This window comes from Antechinus flavipes, chromosome 6, assembly GCF_016432865.1.
Source record: "Antechinus flavipes isolate AdamAnt ecotype Samford, QLD, Australia chromosome 6, AdamAnt_v2, whole genome shotgun sequence".
In the NCBI taxonomy this organism is placed as follows: Eukaryota; Metazoa; Chordata; class Mammalia; order Dasyuromorphia; family Dasyuridae; genus Antechinus; species Antechinus flavipes.
The window spans coordinates 164,386,697-164,406,281 of record NC_067403.1 but is presented as its reverse complement, the minus strand read 5'-3'; the positions used below and the strand labels follow the sequence as shown (position 1 = coordinate 164,406,281).

At 35.1% G+C, this 19,585-nt stretch overlaps 1 protein-coding gene across 4 annotated transcripts in view; it reads left to right on the top strand.

Annotated features, from left to right (window-relative positions):
- The window catches only part of SHROOM3 (shroom family member 3), a 232,504-nt gene that overhangs the window by 132,165 nt on the left and 80,754 nt on the right, over nucleotides 1–19,585 (top strand). Inside the window, exon 1 of one of the 4 annotated variants that reach the window (XM_051965074.1) lies at nucleotides 53–142. The exons of the other annotated variants lie outside the window; for them this stretch is intronic. The gene's annotated coding sequence lies outside the window, so the exon portion shown is untranslated. Of the gene's footprint in view, nucleotides 1–52; nucleotides 143–19,585 lie in introns of those variants that run through there. 4 annotated transcript variants of the gene reach the window in all.

The window sequence follows — 19,585 nt, the reverse complement described above, 5'->3', positions numbered from 1 at the left end:
CTTGGGGAACTGCTCAGATCGATCGAATTTCTCTTGCCACCGCTTTTGAAGAGGGAGAGGTTTGAACTTGGGCTTCTGGAAGAGTTTGGCTCTCCCCTCAGACATCATTAGTGAAGGTTCCAGCTCAAGGGGATTAGATTTGGTAAGTGCTACTGCTTTGAGAATCATTTTCTTCTCCCGTTCTAAGCCTTCCGACTTCTTATGACCAATATGTTTGCTTCTTCCTCCATACCCAAAGCATCCCCAATACTTAGTGGCTGGAAGAAAAACAAACCATCCCCGAATTGGTGGTGGTGGAAGAATGGGAAGCAGATCTATCTGCTTTCTAACAATAATTGATTACTAGTCATTTGTTCAGAGAACTTAACTTTCTAACCAGGCTATAAAGGTGAAATGTTCACCAAGGCTAGATTTTCACAGTTGACATCTCTGTGTACCATGGTCTCCTTATGATCACGAAATAATGGTTTCCGAGGGCACCCAATAGGCTTGTACCTCTCCCTGTCACAGAGACTTCTGTTAGACTAATCCATGGCAGCAGAAAGAGAACTAATAACTGATTATTATTAAGAGCATTAACATTTTAATGAGTTATTATTCAATATTTTAGTTTTAATAATTAGTTTACATGAACATGCAATGTGAATTAGAATTTCTTTTTTTGTTGTTTTATTACTTTTTTTCAACTGACATTTTCTCTCTCCCATTTCTTCCCCCTCCACCTGTGCAAAAATTTAAAAAAAAGGGTTTTTTTAAGCCAAACTCAACACCAGCAAAACAATTTTCTACATTGGACATGCCCCCAAATTATATCTTATTCTTCATCTTGAATCTATCCTTTCTCTTGTCAGAAGGTAAGTAGCCTGTTTTGTCGTTGGTACACTGGGATCATGATGAATCATTGTATTAATCAGCATTCTTAAGTCTTCCAAAAGTGTTTATTTTTACAGGGTGGTTGATATAATTGTTCTTCTGATTCTACTATGTTTCAGTTATATGAATCTTTCAAAGTTTTTCTGAACCCTCTCCTTTCCTGTTCTTTATGATAAAAACAAATTCTAAATTTATATGCCATACTTTTTAGCCACTCCCTTTTTGATGGTCACATCATTGTTTCTTATGATAAAAACAAATTCTAAATTTGTATACCATTCTTTCTTTAGCCATTCCCCTTCTGATAGTGAATACCTTAAATACCAGTTCTCTGTGTCCTTTTTTTTTTTTCTATCTCTGTTATTTTGGAGTATAAATTTAGTGGTATCTCTAAGACAAAGAGCGTGTAGTTCATCTTTTGGAACATAGTTCTATATTATCTTCTAGGATGGCAAGACCAGTTCACATCACCTTGCATAAATGTACCTATTTTCCACAGCTCCTTCAGGATTTATTTTTCTTTTTGCTGTCATCTTTCCATATCTGAGTGGAAACTCTGGGTTGTTTTAACTTGTTTCTCTAATTATTAGTGATTTGGAACTTTTAAAAAATATATTTCTGCCAGTAATTTGGATTCTTTCCTTGAAATCTGTCTGTAGATTCCCTTTTATCATTTATTAGTTTATTTATCATTTATCATTTAGTACTCAGCATGGCTCTTTTCAACTTTTAAATTTTATGTAATCCAAATTATCTATTTTATTTTCTCTGATTTCTATCCATTGGTTGATCCTTAACTAATTTCATATCCATAGATCTGAAAGGTAGTTTCTTCCTTGCTTCTCTAAGTTGTTTATAAAAGAAAGTTTTTTAAAGCCTTAATTATAGATCTGTAATTTATCATGGAATATGGTGTGAGTTGTTGGTTAAAACTTAATTTCTGTCAAATTTTGTTGAATCATGAGTCTTTCCTGCATAGCTAGATGGTGCAGTAGCTTGATTCACTGTCCAGAAGAATTGAATTCAGATTCAGCCTAAAATATTTGTCAACTGTGCAAATATGGGCATCTCACTTAACTTACCAGCCTCTATTTCTTCATCTGAAAATAATAATAGCACCTGCCTCAAAGGATTGTGGTGATAATTAAATGAGTTGATATTTGTAAAGTGTTTTGCAAATCTTAAAGTTCTATAAAAATTCTAGCTGTTGTTATTATCTTGGAGTTTATTGAATACTAGGCTACTAGTTTTTGTTTGTTTATGTTTTATACTTACTCCAGTCCACTGACTAATCTCTTTTTTTTAAACCAATACCATAACATTACCTTTTGTCATTTTTCTTGTGTTTTCTATGGGGAAAAGAAGAATCTACACTTTAGAATGAGTTATTATGTCTACTACATAGTCTCTGGTAAAGTGCAAGAAATTTTTAAAGTTTTTTGTAGCTAAATGTAAAAAATAAATGAAGTAAAATTAACTAAATGAAATGAAGTGATTTAATTTTATATACCAGGTGTTCTTAACCTGCGATATGTTGAATTGTTTGGGTTTTTAAAGAATATTTTGATAATTCAATCTCAGTATAACTAGGTTTCTGGGTTTTGTTTTTATTTTTTTGGTAAATCTTTTTTTAAGTTTTATTTTCTGTATATAAAAACATTACTCTGAGAAGGGTTCATAGGCATCATTAGACAGCCAAAGGTGAACTGGTCACAGGAAGAATCCCTGATAACATGCTTTTAATTTTTTTTAAATTTTGATAGAAGCTTTTTATTTACAGGCAAAGATAGTTTTCAACATTCCCTTAAAAAATTTTGTGTTTCAATTTTTTCTCACCCCCTCCCACTCCTCTCCTAGACAGCAAGTAATCCAATATAGATTACACATTGTCAATTGTTCTAAACTTATTTCCATATTTATCATACTGCGCACAAAAAATCAGAACAAAAAGGGGGAAAAAAATGAGAGAAGAAAAAAGCAAGCAACAAGAACAAAAAAAAGTAAAAATACTATGTTGTGATCCACATTCAGTCCCCATAGTCTTTTTTTCTGGATACAGATAGCTCTCCATCTGAATCGCCTCATTGTTTTTTTAAACTCATGACACTGGAAAGAGAGATGTGACAGCTGTATCCCACCCCAACCCAAAAAAGGGGACATGGAGATTTCTTGTTTTTCCAGTGTAGATCATTATACTGAACTCTTGAATGATCATAGAGCCTTTAAGTTTGTGTTTTCTTCTCCTGAACAAATTCATAATGAGTAAATTTGAGACATTGGATAATGCTTAATCCAGTTTCATCAGTACAATTGATAATGATTTATTCTGTGCTTACTTTGATATTTCCATAATCAATTGATTTGGCCATTCCCTCCAACACTTTATATCATGGACTACACAGCCCCTTCTTATCCTGTGAAGTTCTTCTCTACATCTTCTTGTAAATCCTCTACAAAAGGTCCATTCAAAATGCTGGGAGTCTTCTACTCTTTACATACTATTTTTTACATTTCTCAGTTGGCAACATAACTGTAGTCATGGCTTCCGGGCAGCCATCCATTGCCCTTTAGATTACCCATAATTTCAGTTTTTCAGAGACTATAGAATTCAATGATTCATGACCATAACATATCATTCATAGATGTTATTAACAAGATGGATCTTCAGGAAAAAAACCAATCCATCCTCCTTTTTTCACAATCAATTGATTCATCGGGAAGCCAAGTGAATAAACCAATGCAAATAAAAACTGCCCTGCAACATGTAGTATTAGAGTTATGAGGGGACACTAAGAGTTTAACTAACTTTCTTAGGGTTACACAGCTATGGGTGTCGAGATGCAGGACTTCCTATTGTTGAAATCTATTTTCAATCTACTATGACAAATGGCTTTATCTGCTTTAAACACAAAAATTATTTATTTCATCTAGAGAGTTAGGTTAAAATTTTCAATTTAATTAAATAATACAACTTTTTGAACTTTATAGAAATAAATTCCTCACAAGTAGATTGAACAAACATTATTTTGGATAATTTGCATAAAAGGTTATAATGGTATCTATTAATAATATGGCAGAGTACTCTCTCAGTAGAGACTTTAAAAATGTATATTCCTCTCTGTAGAACATTTTTATTTCTTACTGCCACTCCTTTAAGACTTGTTTTTTAAAAGGAAAAATGAAGGAATAACTAATCTCTAAGGATAGCATTGGTCAAATATAAATTGTTCCACAATATTGACCAAGATAAATGGATTTTCATTTGTCTCTGATAATACTCTTTAATTAACTTAACTTAAGGCCTATTTTCCAGATAAAGTCTTTATCTTTTGAAATACATTTCACAGCTTTGGGAATACTTGTTTCTATTTCTAGATGGTGTCTTCTATTTTCACAAACTTCTACTAGGAGCTGAAATTTTAAAATGTGTATTATTTTTAATTTTATAGCCAACAAGTTATCTCCTCTCTTCATGGATTGAAATAGAATTTATTGGGGCTATTTCTTCTAAGTCAACTTTCCGCATCTGTTAATGGCAAATGGTTTCTGTTTACATACCATGCCATGTCAACACATCTTCTTACATTAACTTGTTTTTTAGCAACAAGTGCTAAAAATCATGTCCCCCTTTTTTACTTAAACTTAGTTTCAGATATCCTTTGATAAATACCTATGTTCAATATCCTTGATTGGTTTCCACCTAAGAATTTCATAACTTTGTGAGCAATAAAGCAAAAGAGCAAGTTACAAAATTAAGTTATGGAGAATCTATTTATCTGAAAATTTGAAGAACAGAGTAAGCATCCATATTTTCAGGACAGGTTAGGGGCAGTACTATCTAAAAGAGGAAATTACTTTGGGTTACTTAACAATTAAACTAGGAAAAATAAAGAAATAAAAGTGACTACTGGCCCTGAGTTAGACATTTGTTTTCCAAATGTGCAAAAAAACAGGCAAAGAACCCATTCAGTCTATCAGTAAAGATCACTCCTTTGGGAGGAAAGAATTCAAATTGCTATTTAGAAAATTTCTACCAGAGGTCAGCTTCCATCCTCCAGGGACATTTAACAGCTTCCTCAAAAACCACAAGTTTAATATAACGTAATCCTATGGTATGAAAAATAAGTAAATAATGACATAGGGAGTAAACAATCCTGCCTCAAAAGTCAAAGAAACTCCTCCTTCTTCCTCTTCTCTAATATTTATATAGGACTAGGATTGGCAAAGTGCTTTACAAATATTACCTTGTTTGGTACTTACAACAACCACCTATTTTCCAAATGAGGAAACTGAGGCAGACAGATACTTAAGTGATTTACCTAGGGTCATATAACCAGTAAGTATGTCAGGTCAGATTTGAAACTCGGATCTTTCTGAATGAAGGTAGGTTGCTCTATTCACTGTGCCACCTTGCTACTGTAATAGAACCGTAAGATACACCCATCACGTATTATCATTATATTTTAATATTCATTATTGATTTAAAATTATATTTTTATATTTATGTATGTTCCATTCCATAGTTATATAAATTAAAAGAAAGTTAATATTAAGGGGGTAAGGAATGTTACTGAAGGAAGAAATCCTATATACTTTACTCTGTTAAATAGAATCATAGAAGACTGACCAGAATTAGAATGGATCCTCAATTAAGAGATTATATTAGAACTTGTACTTATTATATCTAAAATAGAAAGAAATTAAACTTATATAGCGTGGTCTGAATGCTGTATGGACACATGCCATACAGGATGCATGAAACATTCCCACGGAAAGTATGGAAATTCTACAATGCTGATTTAAACAGGGATGTGCACATTCTTTTGTTTACTTTTTGTGTACATGAAACCTATTCATTTGCACTCCATTGAGTCAATTTATATCATTTTCACAAAATGGACAAGTGCTTTAGAAGGATTCCTGAAAAGGAATCCATAAATGAAAGACAATATTAATAATATGGTTTAAGAAACCAACAGGAAAAGATAGAGCTTACTAATTTCCCACTCCTAGCACAAGCTCTTTATTAGCCTTGTTATGAGTTAAAAACAGTGGCAATATAAGTAGATCTGACAAGAAGCTGATCAAAAGCCTTTGAAATTGTCAAGATAACTTGAAATAATGGATTTGTTTTCCATTCTTTACAATGAATCTGCCTCAGGTGAGGTATTAACTATTATGACTGATAAGACATTTTACTTCAGGATTGGTGCTCTATCCACTACTCCACTTGGCTGCCCTTAGTAAGACATTTTAAATCTAAGTTTTTTGTTGTTGTTGAATATGGTATCAGTTATTAAAAAAAAAAAACAACTTCTGCATATTTTAGAAAATTGGAAACAGTTTCCTAACATTTAAATATCTACCAATGAAAATTTCAATTGTTTGAATTTTTTTTTTATTTAAAAAAATAGCAACATAAAAATGCAGTACCTTTAGATCAAGGAGCATGTATATATGAGTAGAAAAAAAACATTACGTGCCCTGAAGATCTAAAGACAAAAGTGAGCCTGCCTTCAAGAAATTCTGATCTAATGTGAAGACCTCCCTGGGAAGGGAGTTTTTGTCTGGCATTCACAGGAAATTCACAGGAAATTTACCAGCTAAATTTCAACAGAAATCTTCACATATATACTTTGTGGATAGGGTTGTAAAATAAGTAGACAAATAAAGAGATCAAGAGATGTACACACTAGATACATAGATATACATAGAAGCATTTTTGAGGTAGATATGTTAGGCATGCAATCCTAAAGATCTAAATTCACATCCATTCTCAGATGTGTGATGCTGGCTAAGTCAGTTAATCTTTCTTAAATTCAATTCTTTATATGGAAAATGGGTATAAAAATGGCTCCTGCCTTACAGAGTTGTTGTGAAATACTATTTGTATAATGGTTAGCATGGTGCCTTGTATAGTAGGCACTTAATAAATGCTTATTCCTTTTTCCCTGTCCTACTGTAAGTACAATCAATGATATACTTTTTCCATTTGAATTGACATTTTGGTGATGTACCATTTTCATCTATGACAGCTTAAAACCAATAATTAAAATATACAGTACTTAGAACTAGTTTTTTAATCACTCTATTAACCAATTTAAGCAAGGACAGCTAGGTGGCACAGTGAATAGATTCCTGGAGTCAGGAATACCTGAATTTAAAATCCAGCTTTAGACATTTGTTGGCTGTGTGATCCTGAGCAAATTATTCAACTTCAGTTTCTTCAGCTACAAGACGAGCTGGAGGAGGGAATGGCAAAGCATTCCAGTATCTTCAAGAAAATCCCCAAATAAGTTAGTCAGAAATGATTGAACAACAATGCATCAAATATTTTTTTAAAACATGTACAATCAAATTGATCTTACAAAAAAATTATTAAAGTTCTTTTACTGATAGAAAAATGAATTTTTATACCTTTTGTATGTAAGGTATTCTTTCATTTTCATCTCTCTTTATTCAATTTATATATTGTACATGTAATATGTAATATGTGCATGTATATATTTATAAATATACATCTATTTGTGAATTGAAAGCAAAATAAAATCTTAGTTCAAGAACTATTTCACCTCAGAAGTCTGCTCTTAGCTTTCCCTGAGGGTAAAGGTGCCTTATAGGGATCAAGGATACATTCTTGGATGTTTTCTAAAATCCCTGGCTCTGGATGGCTGAGAAAGTGTCTCATTCACCAGTCACCATCCAAGCCTTCTCTCTACTTCTTGATTCTCATGATTTCTCTTCTCATTTCTCCATTACTCTATCAGAAGTCACATCTTTCGATATGCAAGAGGCATAAAGGTTCTTTAGGAATTGCCAAGCCATTCCAGAAAGGCTACTAAATAAATAAATAAATAAATTGTATCATGATAAGAACCAGGATCAGATCGACCTGCTGGGTTTATGGAGAAAGTAAAGTAAAATAAGTCCTTGTTAATATATTGAGTCTTATACAGAGAGACAACTGTCAGAGGGACAACTCTGTTTATTGCATGCTGTAAATTTGGAGGGAGAGAATGCTGAACCAGATAATTATGTATCTGCTTAAAATGTTTGATTCATTTGGCTACAAACTTGTTAAGAAATATCAAGGGAGATATCAAGACAGTGAAGTATTTCACCTAGAGGAAGTTTACACTTAGTAGTCTAGGCTGAAAGTGTAGAAAGCCAAGGGATATGTATCCCATAAATGACTATTCCTTTTCCTTCTCCTTCTCCCTCTCCTCCTCTCTTCCTCCCTCCTTTTTTCCCTTCCTCTCTCTCCTTCTCTCTCTCATATACACACTCTCCTTCTTCCCCTTCTCTCTTTTCCTCACTCTCTCCTCCATCACCCTGATTCTCCCCCCACACACACAAACACAAAGTTACACTCAGCATTCTCTTGACCGTTCAGCGGTCACATCTCCCTCTGCACACAAACGGCTATCCTCCCATTTCACTTAGGGGGAAGTTGATGTTATACTATCAATTCTGTACCAGGAGAAAGCAAGGATTTCTTTTGAGAATAAACCCCAGATTATAAGGTAAGAGACTCCAGGATATCATTTTGGTGGGAGATCGGAAATGGTGATCCTAGGACACAAAGTCTCCTAATATGGGGAGAACAACAATAGGTCAGACTGGAGAAGAACATGATGATCCTTGCAATTCTATCTAGGTTGGTCTTCATCAGTCAGTGTTGCAGTCATTACTTTTGTATTAAGAAAATGCTGATTGATGGCTTAGTAGAAATGGGCACCAGAAAGGGGGCAAATTGGGTGATGGACCCCATGGGAATGATGGCAAGGTTGCAGAAAGAATGAAGCAAAGAGAATATTGTAGCAACTTGGGGATAGTTGAATATCTCAAGGTAAGAAATTTATAATTTACATCGTACTTAAGTGTCTGGTACTGGGCTAAGGGTTTTATAATTCTTATCTTTTGTTCCTTACCTAAGAAGTAGGGGTCATAAGACAATCTGAAGGAAAGTACTACTCACACCCTGATAACCTGAGGCAAAATCCCAGTTATGTCCTTGACCACATTAAGATGGCAGTTTAAATATGGAGAGAAAAAAAGAATTCTTAGGTCGAGTTTGCTTTATGAATTGTGAGCTTCATTCTTTAATGGGTTTACCACTTCAGTCCTGAGGGATATCGACAAAGGATGGAGTAGCTTATGTGGCAGATTTTTTCTTTTTTCTTTTCTTTCTTTCTTTCTTTTTTTTTGGGGGGGGGCTTTTATTTTTTAATTTTTTTGATATTTTATTTTATTTTATTTTATTTAATAATAACTTTATATTGACAGAATCCATTGTGGCAGATTTTTCAACAACTTCCCATGACTTCACCCTGACAGATTTATATCTCCTCTCCTAGACAGGCTACATCTCTCCCCATTCTCCCCCTTCCATCCCCCCCCCCCCCAGTGTCCAATTAAGAAATCAGTCATTCTAACTAAAAGTAACAAATATGGACAACAGGAGCTACATAATAGGATTTAGTTCTCAGTTCACTAGGCATGAGAGTTTGGCACTTCTTTGGCGTCTTCATTGGTTAGCCAACTGATTCAGTCATATCCTCAGAGTGATAATGATGTGGAAATTACACAATGTGGAAAAAGGCATTGCAATAGATGGAGTATTTTCTTGAATTTTATTAGGAGGAATTGAAGAGAATGCTATAGACCCATTAAAATTGAAGGAAATCCTTTTGTTTTAAATCTAACCCCAAATTTCTAGACAATTTTTTTTTTAACCAAAAGCCTAAACAACTTTGAGTCATAAGCTTAGATTAATGACTAGAAGTAAATTGAGCTGGCATTTGTTTTATGGAACTTTTTTTTTTCTAAAAAGAAAAGAAGAGTAGAAGTGGGCAAGGAAGGGGGAGATAAAAAGGAAGGAAGGGATGGAGGGAAATTAAATAAAATAGTATTATAAAACACTTTGCATATGTTAGTATTTGACCCTCACAACAACTCTGTTAATATTGTTATTCAGTCATTTCAATTGTGTCTAACTCTTTGTGACCCCATTTAGGGTTTTCTTGGCAAAGATACTAGAATAGTTTGCCATTTCCTTCTTCATTTCATTATGCCGTTGAGGAAACTGAGGCAAACAAGGTAAAGTGAATTGTCCAGGGTCATAAAGTTAGTGTCTAAGGCTACACTTGAACTCATGTCTTCCTTCCCAAGTCACATCCCAGATCCAGTACTCTATCCACTGTTCCACCTTGCTGCCTAGTCTATGAATGAGTTAGGTATTATTGTGATTATTCAGATTTTATAGATGAAGAAATTGAGATCAAAACATTGTCCAGGGTCACAGAGTTAATGAGCATCTGAAGCCGAACTAAACTTAGTTCTTTCTTGCTACAAGTCCAAGGTTGTATCACCTGTGCTAAGATTCCTCTCACTGCAGCTAATGTGATTGGATAGAGAGCACCAGCCCTGGAGTCAGAAGGACCTGAGTTCAAATCTGGTCTCAGACACTTAACACTTCCTGGCTATGTGACTCTGGGCAAGTCACTTAACCCCAATTGCCTCAGGGGGAAAAATACAGCTAATGTGATGTTTGCAATAACATAGCTCAGTGATGTGTGAATGTCTTTGAGCTAGCAGTAAGGGTTTAATTTTCCAACATTATGACCATGTGTGTACTCCTGTTGACAGTAGGCTGACTCAGAACCAGATGAAAATCAAATGCTAGTTTTAGAAATACTCTTTCCCTACTGGGCATGGTCTTGTTGGAACTGGAAGTCATTCATCCTTAGTTAGGCTCACCAAACACTGATAGTCTAGTTGCTTCTCTTTGTCTTTGGTTCTATAGTCTTCTCATGCTATGTGCCTTGGAGATACAGAAAGAAGGAAAACATAGGATAGCATAACTGTATGCCTTTTTCTTCTTCTAGGTAGCTAGGTAGAGCAAGGAGGCCTGAATTCAAATCTAACCATAGAAATTTATCTGCATTACCTTAAGTGTGAATCATTTTCCTCAACTGTATAAAAAGGATAATAATAGCACCTTTCTACCATCATGTCAGGATGAAATGAGATAATATTTGTAAAATGCTTAGCACAGTGCCTGCTACTTAACAGTTGCTATATAATACTTATTGTCCTCTTTTTGCATTTCCATTCCCAAGCTAGTTGTATTTTTTCTTTGTTTTAAATAGTATTTTGTTTTTTTTAATTACATGTTAAGAAAATTTTTAACATTCATTTTTAAAATAAATTAAAATTTGAATTCCAAATTTTCTCCCTCCTTCCTTGCCCTCTACCCTCCCTTAAGTTGGTAAGCAATTTGATATAGGTTATATTTGTGCAATTATGTAAAACATTTCTATATTAGTCATGTTATAAAAGAAAAAACAGAACAAAAGAAAAAAAACAAGAAAAAAAAAAAAGGTGAAAACAGTATGCTTCAATTTGCATTTAAACTCCATCAATTCATTCTCTAGATGTAGATAGCATTTTCCATTATGAGTCTTTTGGTATTGTCTTGGATCATCGTATTGCTGACAGACTAAGTTAGTTATAGTTGATCACTGCATAATATAAGCTAATAATATTTCAAACAGTATAGTAAGGGAGCCTGCCAGACTGCTAATTGTCAGTAGTTGACTGTCCCTTACCTGATGAGTCAAAGTGGTTCATCTCTTCCTATTTCTGATCTTTTCTTCTATTTGGTTGATCACAAAGGACTTCTTGGTACCAATCAAACAGAGGAAAGCTTGACAGAATGGACAAAATTTGTTCAGCCTTAATGACAACTCTATAGAAGATGTGAAACCTGAAATTCATACCAAATGTAAGGAATAGTCCTCAGTAATGTGGACCATCTGGTGGTATTTGAGATACCTTCCCTAAGTCAGAGATAAAGCACACACTTTTCCATCTTTAACTACTCAGAGGAATGCATAAACCTTGCCTCTTTGGGTTCCTTTTTCACCAGCTGTTGCCCCTGGCCCAAAGACATGATGTCACTGTGATGCAATTAAGGAAGGCCTTGTTGAAGAAGTGGCAGCTGAAGTAAACCTGAAAGGAACTAAAAGGTTTTTTGAGGAAGTTGTACATTTTGAAAGAAATAGAAATGGGAGATAGAAGGCAGAGTTAAGAACAAGCTAATCTGAAAGTTTTACCAGAATGTAGTGGAAAAAAGCAGTGATGGTTTATAGAGTGCCCTAATGTTTGTCCTTAGAGGTTTTGAAACTTCCTTCTACAGGCAACAATCTGATTCTGCTGTTATGAAAAAATCCAAAGTCACATTTTGTTACCTAGTTTTCTAGTTGAAATTAAAATTAAACTATTGCATTCCAACTCTTATTGAAAGAAACTAAAGAGAAAGACAGTGGGTTTAAATTCTGCAGGCTATTTCCATATGCTGATTCATTTAAGTTTCACCTCTGTCTTCTCAGAGAGGTATTCTCTGTCCTTTCCCTCACTTTACAGATGAGGAAGCTAAGATCAAGAAAGGAATCAGTCTAGAAATGTAAGGTAAACAGGGGCCATAGTGCAGAAACTATAGGAAGATATTTGGATTTTTGATAGATGAAAGATGTCAATCTGTGATATAGGAGGAAAAAATAGGGGTAATTATGTGAAGAAGAGACTCAGGAAAAGTTAGGATTCCATCCATGTCAATGGCCTGGGCAAGAAATGATGAAAGAACAAATTAGAGATGAAGAGGTATGAGGAGAGAGAAAGGAATGGATCTGAAAGGTTTTGTATGTGTATAGATAGAATTAACAAAACTGGGCAATTAATTGGATGTGGAAGGTAACAGAAAGAGAAGATCAGAGAACATAACCTTAGGGGACTAGAAAGATAGAAGATATGGAAAGTAAGGAATGCTACTTTAAATAGCAAAAAGGTGAGATCACTATCTTGGGGAAAAGTAGGTTTCTATATTATAAAGGAGATTTTTAAGGTGTGAGTTGGATCAATTGAGCTCAAAGATCCTTTCTAACTGTGTCATCAGAGTATTATATATGCTTGAGAAAATAGTGAAGAGAAATATATTTGATCTCTAGGTCTAAATAATTCTAATCCATTAATATTGATGGCATTTAACATTGTATTTTAAGATTTGCAAAGCACTTTTGTAAATATCTCATTTTATACGCGTGTGCACACACGCACACACATTCTCCTAGAAAATAAATATTATTATGATTTGCAGTTTACAATTAAAAACTCAGGCAGATAGAGGTTGTGTCATGTGGAGGATCACATAGCTAATGTCTAATTTAAATTAAATCTTCTGATTCCCTTGGAACAGTTACATAGATTGCCTGACCTAAAGTCAGGAAGGCTCATTTTTCTTTTTTTCTTTTTTTTATTATAGTTTTTTATTTACAAGTTATATGCAGGGTAATTTTACAGCATTGACAATTGCCAAACCTTTTGTTCCAATTTTTCCCCTCCTTTCCCCCATCCCCTCCCCCCATGGCAGGTTGACTAGTACATGTTAAATATGTTAAAGTATAAAGTAAATACAATATAAGTATACATGTCTTAATAGTTAACTGTACAAACAGTTTGCTGTACAAAAAGAATCAGACTTTGAAATAGTGTACTATTAGCCTGTGAAGGAAATCAAAAATGCAGGTGGACAAAAATAGAGGAATTGGGAATTCTATGTAGTGGTTCATAGTCATCTCCCAGAGTTCTTTCACTGGGTGTAGCTGATTCAATTCATTACTGCTCTATTGGAACTGATTTGGTTTATCTCATTGCTGGAGATGGCCATGTCTATCAGAATTGATCATCATAGAGTATTGTTGTTGAAGTATATAATGATCTCCTGGTCGTGCTCATTTCACTTAGCATCAGTTCATGTAAAGGACTCATTTTTCTAATTTCAAATCTAGCCCCAGACACTTACTAGCTGTATGACACTGGGCAAGTCATTCCATTTGCCTCAGTTTCATCATCTGTACAATTATGTGGAATGAGAAGGCATTGGCAACCATTCCAGTATCCTTGCCAAGAAAACCCCAAATGGGTTCACAAAGAGTTGGACATGACTAAAAAATGATTGAGCTAAATTTCCTGACTTGTGATCCAGTACTCGATTCAATGCTGCCCCTTGAATCTTTGGAATTCCCTTTGAGCCTTTTCCTCAGAAATACTAGCTTGTTGATTTCTAGAACACAGTGCTGCTTTTTTAGAGATTGGCCTTTAAGGTAGAATCTATTCAGAGAATGGCTGGGAATGTTTAACAATCTGTATAAATGCTTTCATTTTTATACAGTTTTCTTTGTGGGGTGGGAAGTATTCATTGAGCTGGCTATACTCTCCCAAGTCGCCTGCCATAATGGGAATATGCCAGGCTGCTGTGTGAATGCTATTCAGTTCTCTGGTATTGAGATGAGGCTTCAGGTGATCTGACTGTTGCTATTCCTCTAGCAACAGGTATGTATATTCTGTGTGTGTGTGTGTGTGTGTGTGTGTGTGTGTGTGTGTGTGTATGTATGTGTTAGAGAGACAGAGAGAGAGGGAGACTGGTAGTGTTCAAATCCAAGGTGAGTCAATGACTTTTGAGAGTGACAGTCAATTGAGGAGATTAATTATCTTTTCCAATTCTCTAAGACTAATTATTGCTATAAAATCAAGCCTACTCTATATTTAAAATGTTTATTTATAGATTTTGAGAGTCCAATTTTGAGGTAGTTAAAAAAAATGACAAATCAAATTTAAATTAACCCAGTTTGACATCAAACAAAGGGGATTTTGCTGAAGTAGCAAAATGTCAGGGAAGAAGTAAAAACATTTTGCAAATTATTAATAGTTCCAAGCACCTAGAAAAGATGTTCTAGAAGCTTCAGAGTATTGCTTTTTCAAAAGAATACTATATATATTTTTTTCATTTTGTCTGTCTTACTAAGCTGCTTCTAACAAGGAATGTGAGACAACAGTTTTATCCATGGGAGACAGAGAGCCCTAACTGAGGGGGATGGCAAAGGTCAGGGACATTTAAGTTTAAATATGGAGGTATTTAAAGAGCATGGAATGCCTATTATCTACCCTAAAATGCAGAACGAAACTTGGATATTGTGGCCACAAATGAAGTTGGCACAAGCTGAAAAAAAAGTTTGTGTGAGCATCTTTCTAAGTCCCAGTAATCCTCTTGGGCAAAGTAAGGAAGGATTAGGCCTCCCTCACAAACAAGAGAGTGTATTCATTTTCTCTAAGATTCCTTGGTTAGTGCCAAATTTAGCAAGGAACCCATTTTCCCCCTAAGTGAAAGAAAATCTCCATTTAAAGTTTTAATGTCCGTTGCCACTCTAGTGCAGGTAGGTATAGAACCAGAGCAATTTGTTTGCATGTAAGTGGGAGGGCCAAACCCGGTTCCCAAAGAGTGGCATCTTAAAAGCATTGAAAACGGAGCTGTCTGCTGAGCCAAAGGGCTTCCCTTCCCTTGCCTACATAGCATGTCACAGCTTTTTCTGCCTTGAGTCACCTTACTCAAGGGCTAAGCTAAGAAGGTCTCCAGGGAATCAGAGGAACTAATCCTTATCTTGCTCTCAAAGTTGTCACTAAATGCAAATTTCATTTTTTTTTTCCAACCCCCCTCTCCCAGGTTGGAACTTTTAGTATTAAGAGTACTAAAGAAGGGGAAAATGTCTCCAGTGTGTGTGTACATACGTGTGCGTGCACACACACATATAGTACATATACATATATAATGTATATTATATATATGTATATGTGTATATATATATATATAATGTAACAAATAGATCTAATAATATATATAATGATAAAAAGCCTTCCGCCAGTGAGAGTATAGGAATATGCTAGCATAAACAATTGTGGTTCACAATCATAAAACCAAATCCTCCTATTGAGAAGTAAATTCTCTGTTTTACTTATAATTTCTGTTGTATTTAGGACAACTGTTGGTACAATGGACAAGGATGTCAGGAAGACTCATCTTCCTGAGTTCAGTTCCAGTTTCAGACACTTGCTAGTTAAGTGACCCTGGGCAAGTCACTTAATCCTATTTGCCCCACTTTCCTTATCTGTTAGAGATCTGAGTTAGAGAGGGAAATAACAAACCACTCCAATATCTTTGCCAAAAAAACTCCAAATGGAGTCACAAAGAGTTATATACCACTAAAACAACTGAAAAACAACACTTGTATTGGGTTGTACCACTGAAAAGTACATATCTTAATGATTTAATTAAATATATTATAAAGCATAAAACATGGTATCAATTATTAGGGAAAGAAACAAAGTTTAGGTAGTTATAGTCTTTGTTCCACAGAGCTTGCTAATGGAAGGTCATGTGGGAAAGGTGTGAGACATACACAAATAAATGTAATACAAAATAATCTATGATAGATTTATCACAGAGATGCAAGCAAAATGCTACATGAGGTCTAATCATCAAAATATTTATCGGTGTAACTTGGGTTTCTCATCTTCAGTTCATGGTGCTCTCTCTTCTAAATCCATAACTTTAACCACCTCACTCCAATATGCAATTATACCTTCCACATCATAGATTACAGACATGGTGCTCCTACAATCTGGAAAATCCTAGTAAAAAAAATTTGGCTCTCCCTTTGCACCACAGAAATTTTTTTCTTTTTCTTTTATGAAGTATTTATAGTGACTTATTATAAAATTTGCGTTAAGTATTTTTTCACAGGCTCAGTATCACCTGCTGGCCTTTATGTGTCATCTACAACTTCTGTAAAACTTTTTTAAAATCCCCAGTTGATTTCTTTGGCCAACCCAAAGCACATTAAAACCATGATGAGGAAAGTCACAATGTGAAAGAGATCTCCTCATGTTACACTAAATCACATTACAAATGAATTCAAAGCAAATATATATATGAGAGAGAGAGAGAATGAGAATTAAGTGATTTATCTCTAGGATCACCTAGCCCATAGGTGGTTTAAGTGGGATTTGAACTTAGATTTTGTTATTCCTAAATCACCCTGTATGCACTTTGCTACTTAGTTGCCAGAAGCAAAGTAGGAGAAAAAAATTATCTATATTCCCCAAAACACAATCTCTTCTATATTTTCATGCTTTCACTGGGAGAGAGAACACTAGAATATGAACTCCTCTCATAATTCAATCAACCAATATTTACTTAGCGCTTACTATGTGCCAAACATTGTACTTAGGGAATGCCAAAAAAAGGCAAAAGATAATACCTGCCCTCTAGGAGCTTACAATCTAATGGGGAGACAATTATATACAGGTTAAATAGAAAATAATTAAAAGAGAGAAAGCATTGAAATAAAGAGGAGTTGGGGAAGGAAGAATTTTAATCCGGACTTAAAGGCAACCAGGCAGCTCAATAGTCAGAAGAAGAGTGATAAGAGAAAATGCCTAGAGATGAGAAATGGAATATCTTAGTCATCACACAGGAGGTCAGTGTCACTGGCTCAAAGAATATGTATTGGAGAGTAAGTTTAGAAAGTGGGAAGATGCTAGGTTAGGAAGGATTTTGAATGATAAAAAGTATTTTGTGATAAGAAGCCTCTGGAATTTGTTGATTGGGTGGGAGTGGAATAGTAATATAATTGGATCTGTGTTTTAGGAAAATCACTTAAGTGATTGAATGGAGAATGGACTGGAATGGGGAGAAGCTGGAAACAGGCAGACCCACCAGCAAGCTATTAAAATTGTCCAGGAAGGAGATGATCAGAGTCAGCACCAGAGGGAGGGAACAGTGGCAGAGGAGAGAAGGGGGCATAGTTGAGAGATATTTGCAAAGGTGAAATTGATAGTCCTTGGTAACAGCTTATATATGGGGAAGGGGGTGGCAAGTAAGAGATAGTGTAGGGTTTAGTATGACTCTGAAGTAATGAGAATGATATTGCTCTCTACAATAATAGAGAAGGTAGGATGGAGGAGGGTTTAAGGAGAATAAAAATGAGTTCCATTTTGGACATATTGAGGTAAGATATCTGCTGGTCGTCCTATTTTAGATATCTGAAAAGTAATTGGACATGTAAGATTGGGAAAGGAAAAGTAGATAATCATGAGCATAGAAATGGTAATTAAGTCCCAGGGAACTCATAAGAATTCCATTGGCTAATTTTTCCTGTTACCCAGGAAACTTCATTGACTACTCCATTAAATTCCTAATTTAGCTACTAGTAGCTTCCCCATAAAACAGCTACTCTAATAGAGTGCTGAGCGCTATTAGAATGCTACTCTAACAGAAGCTTCTCTGGAGTCAGAGAAGCCTAATTTCAAATCCAACCTTAGGCACTTAGAAATTATCTGATTTTGGAAAGTCACTTAATTGGATTTGAAAATGTTAAAAGCATCACATTTGGGGGGTAGAAAAAAATTAACACATTTAACATCCCCACTATTCCATGAGCACAATGTTCTTTCATCTCTGGGCATTCTCTCTGCCTGTACCCTATGCCCAGAGTGCTCTACTATCTCATCTCTGCCTCTCAGCTTCCTTCAAGTCTTAGTGAAAATCTCATTGCCTCCAGAAAAGCTTCCCTAATTCCTCAGATTTTTACTAGTTGTGTAATCCTGGTTACACATTCAAACTGCAATTTCAAACATTCAAAATGCAAAAGCTTGTATTTCAAATTTTTCTGCCTTTCCCCCTTCCCAAGACAGCAGGCTAAACATGCAATTCTTCTAAATATATTTTCATGTTTGTCAAATCTGATTTTTAAAAAAAGAACAGAGATAATATGAGTGTTGTCAATTTTCCTCACATACCCTAGTGCCCCTCCATTTCTAGCTTTTCTTTCCACAAGCCATTCTTGTATAAAATGCATTCTTGGAGACCAATAACAATATGGCAGTGTTGAGGGGATTGTTAGTAATCACTCACATTTCTGTATTGTTTTATGGGTTACAAAATATTTCCCTCATTCCACGAGTCAGATTTGTCACATAGTTGGAGCCTAATAAATACTTGTTGGTTGAGTAATACTGTAACTGAATAGGGATTTATGAACTACCTGACCATCAGCCTGAAATTTGTAGTTCTCTGGCACCACATTCATTCTCTTTCAGCCGGCAAACAGGGATTTGTGACTATTAGGATCTTAAAGGCCTGAAGGCAGAGTTGAGTCCTGTTCAGAAGTACTTAAAGGAGACTGTATCGTCTCAGAGTCGTAGATTAAAAGGAAAGAGTTAGAACTTGGATCAGCAGCAGCATTGGGGAGTCTATTTCACCAACTGTTTTCAAGTCATAATGAATTTAGCTAAAAAGACCACCAATCTGCAAAGAAAAAGGGTGAAAACCTAGGTGCTAGAGAAAAGGGGAAAGAAATGAAGGAAGATGTTGGAGCAGAAGGCTCAACCTGAAGCCTGTGGCCAGGAGGGATGTTCAAGAAAAAGGTCTGGTCTTACCCCAATTTCCCCTCTTTTTGCCTTTTAGCCATAGCCACTTTTTACCTAAATATTTCCTGGGTCCTGATTTTAGTTAAATAGAAAGAGGGCAGGGTTAACTAGAGATAAACAAAAATTTTTAATTAGATTAGAACAAGAAACCTGTCTGAAATGTTGAGAATTTTCCTAAGTGGGGACTCTGAGCTATTATAGCTTACATTAATAACTTTCTGCTTGATAATAACTTTTAAAAAACACAAATATGATATGTCTCTAAATTAAAAGCGACCTAATTGATGGTTCTGGGTGTGTCTGAGTAAATATCTTTTAGAGATAGGGGTTGGGAGAATTGTCAACTGGAAAAAAGGTCACACCCTAAAGCTCCCCCAGGGAAAAAAAG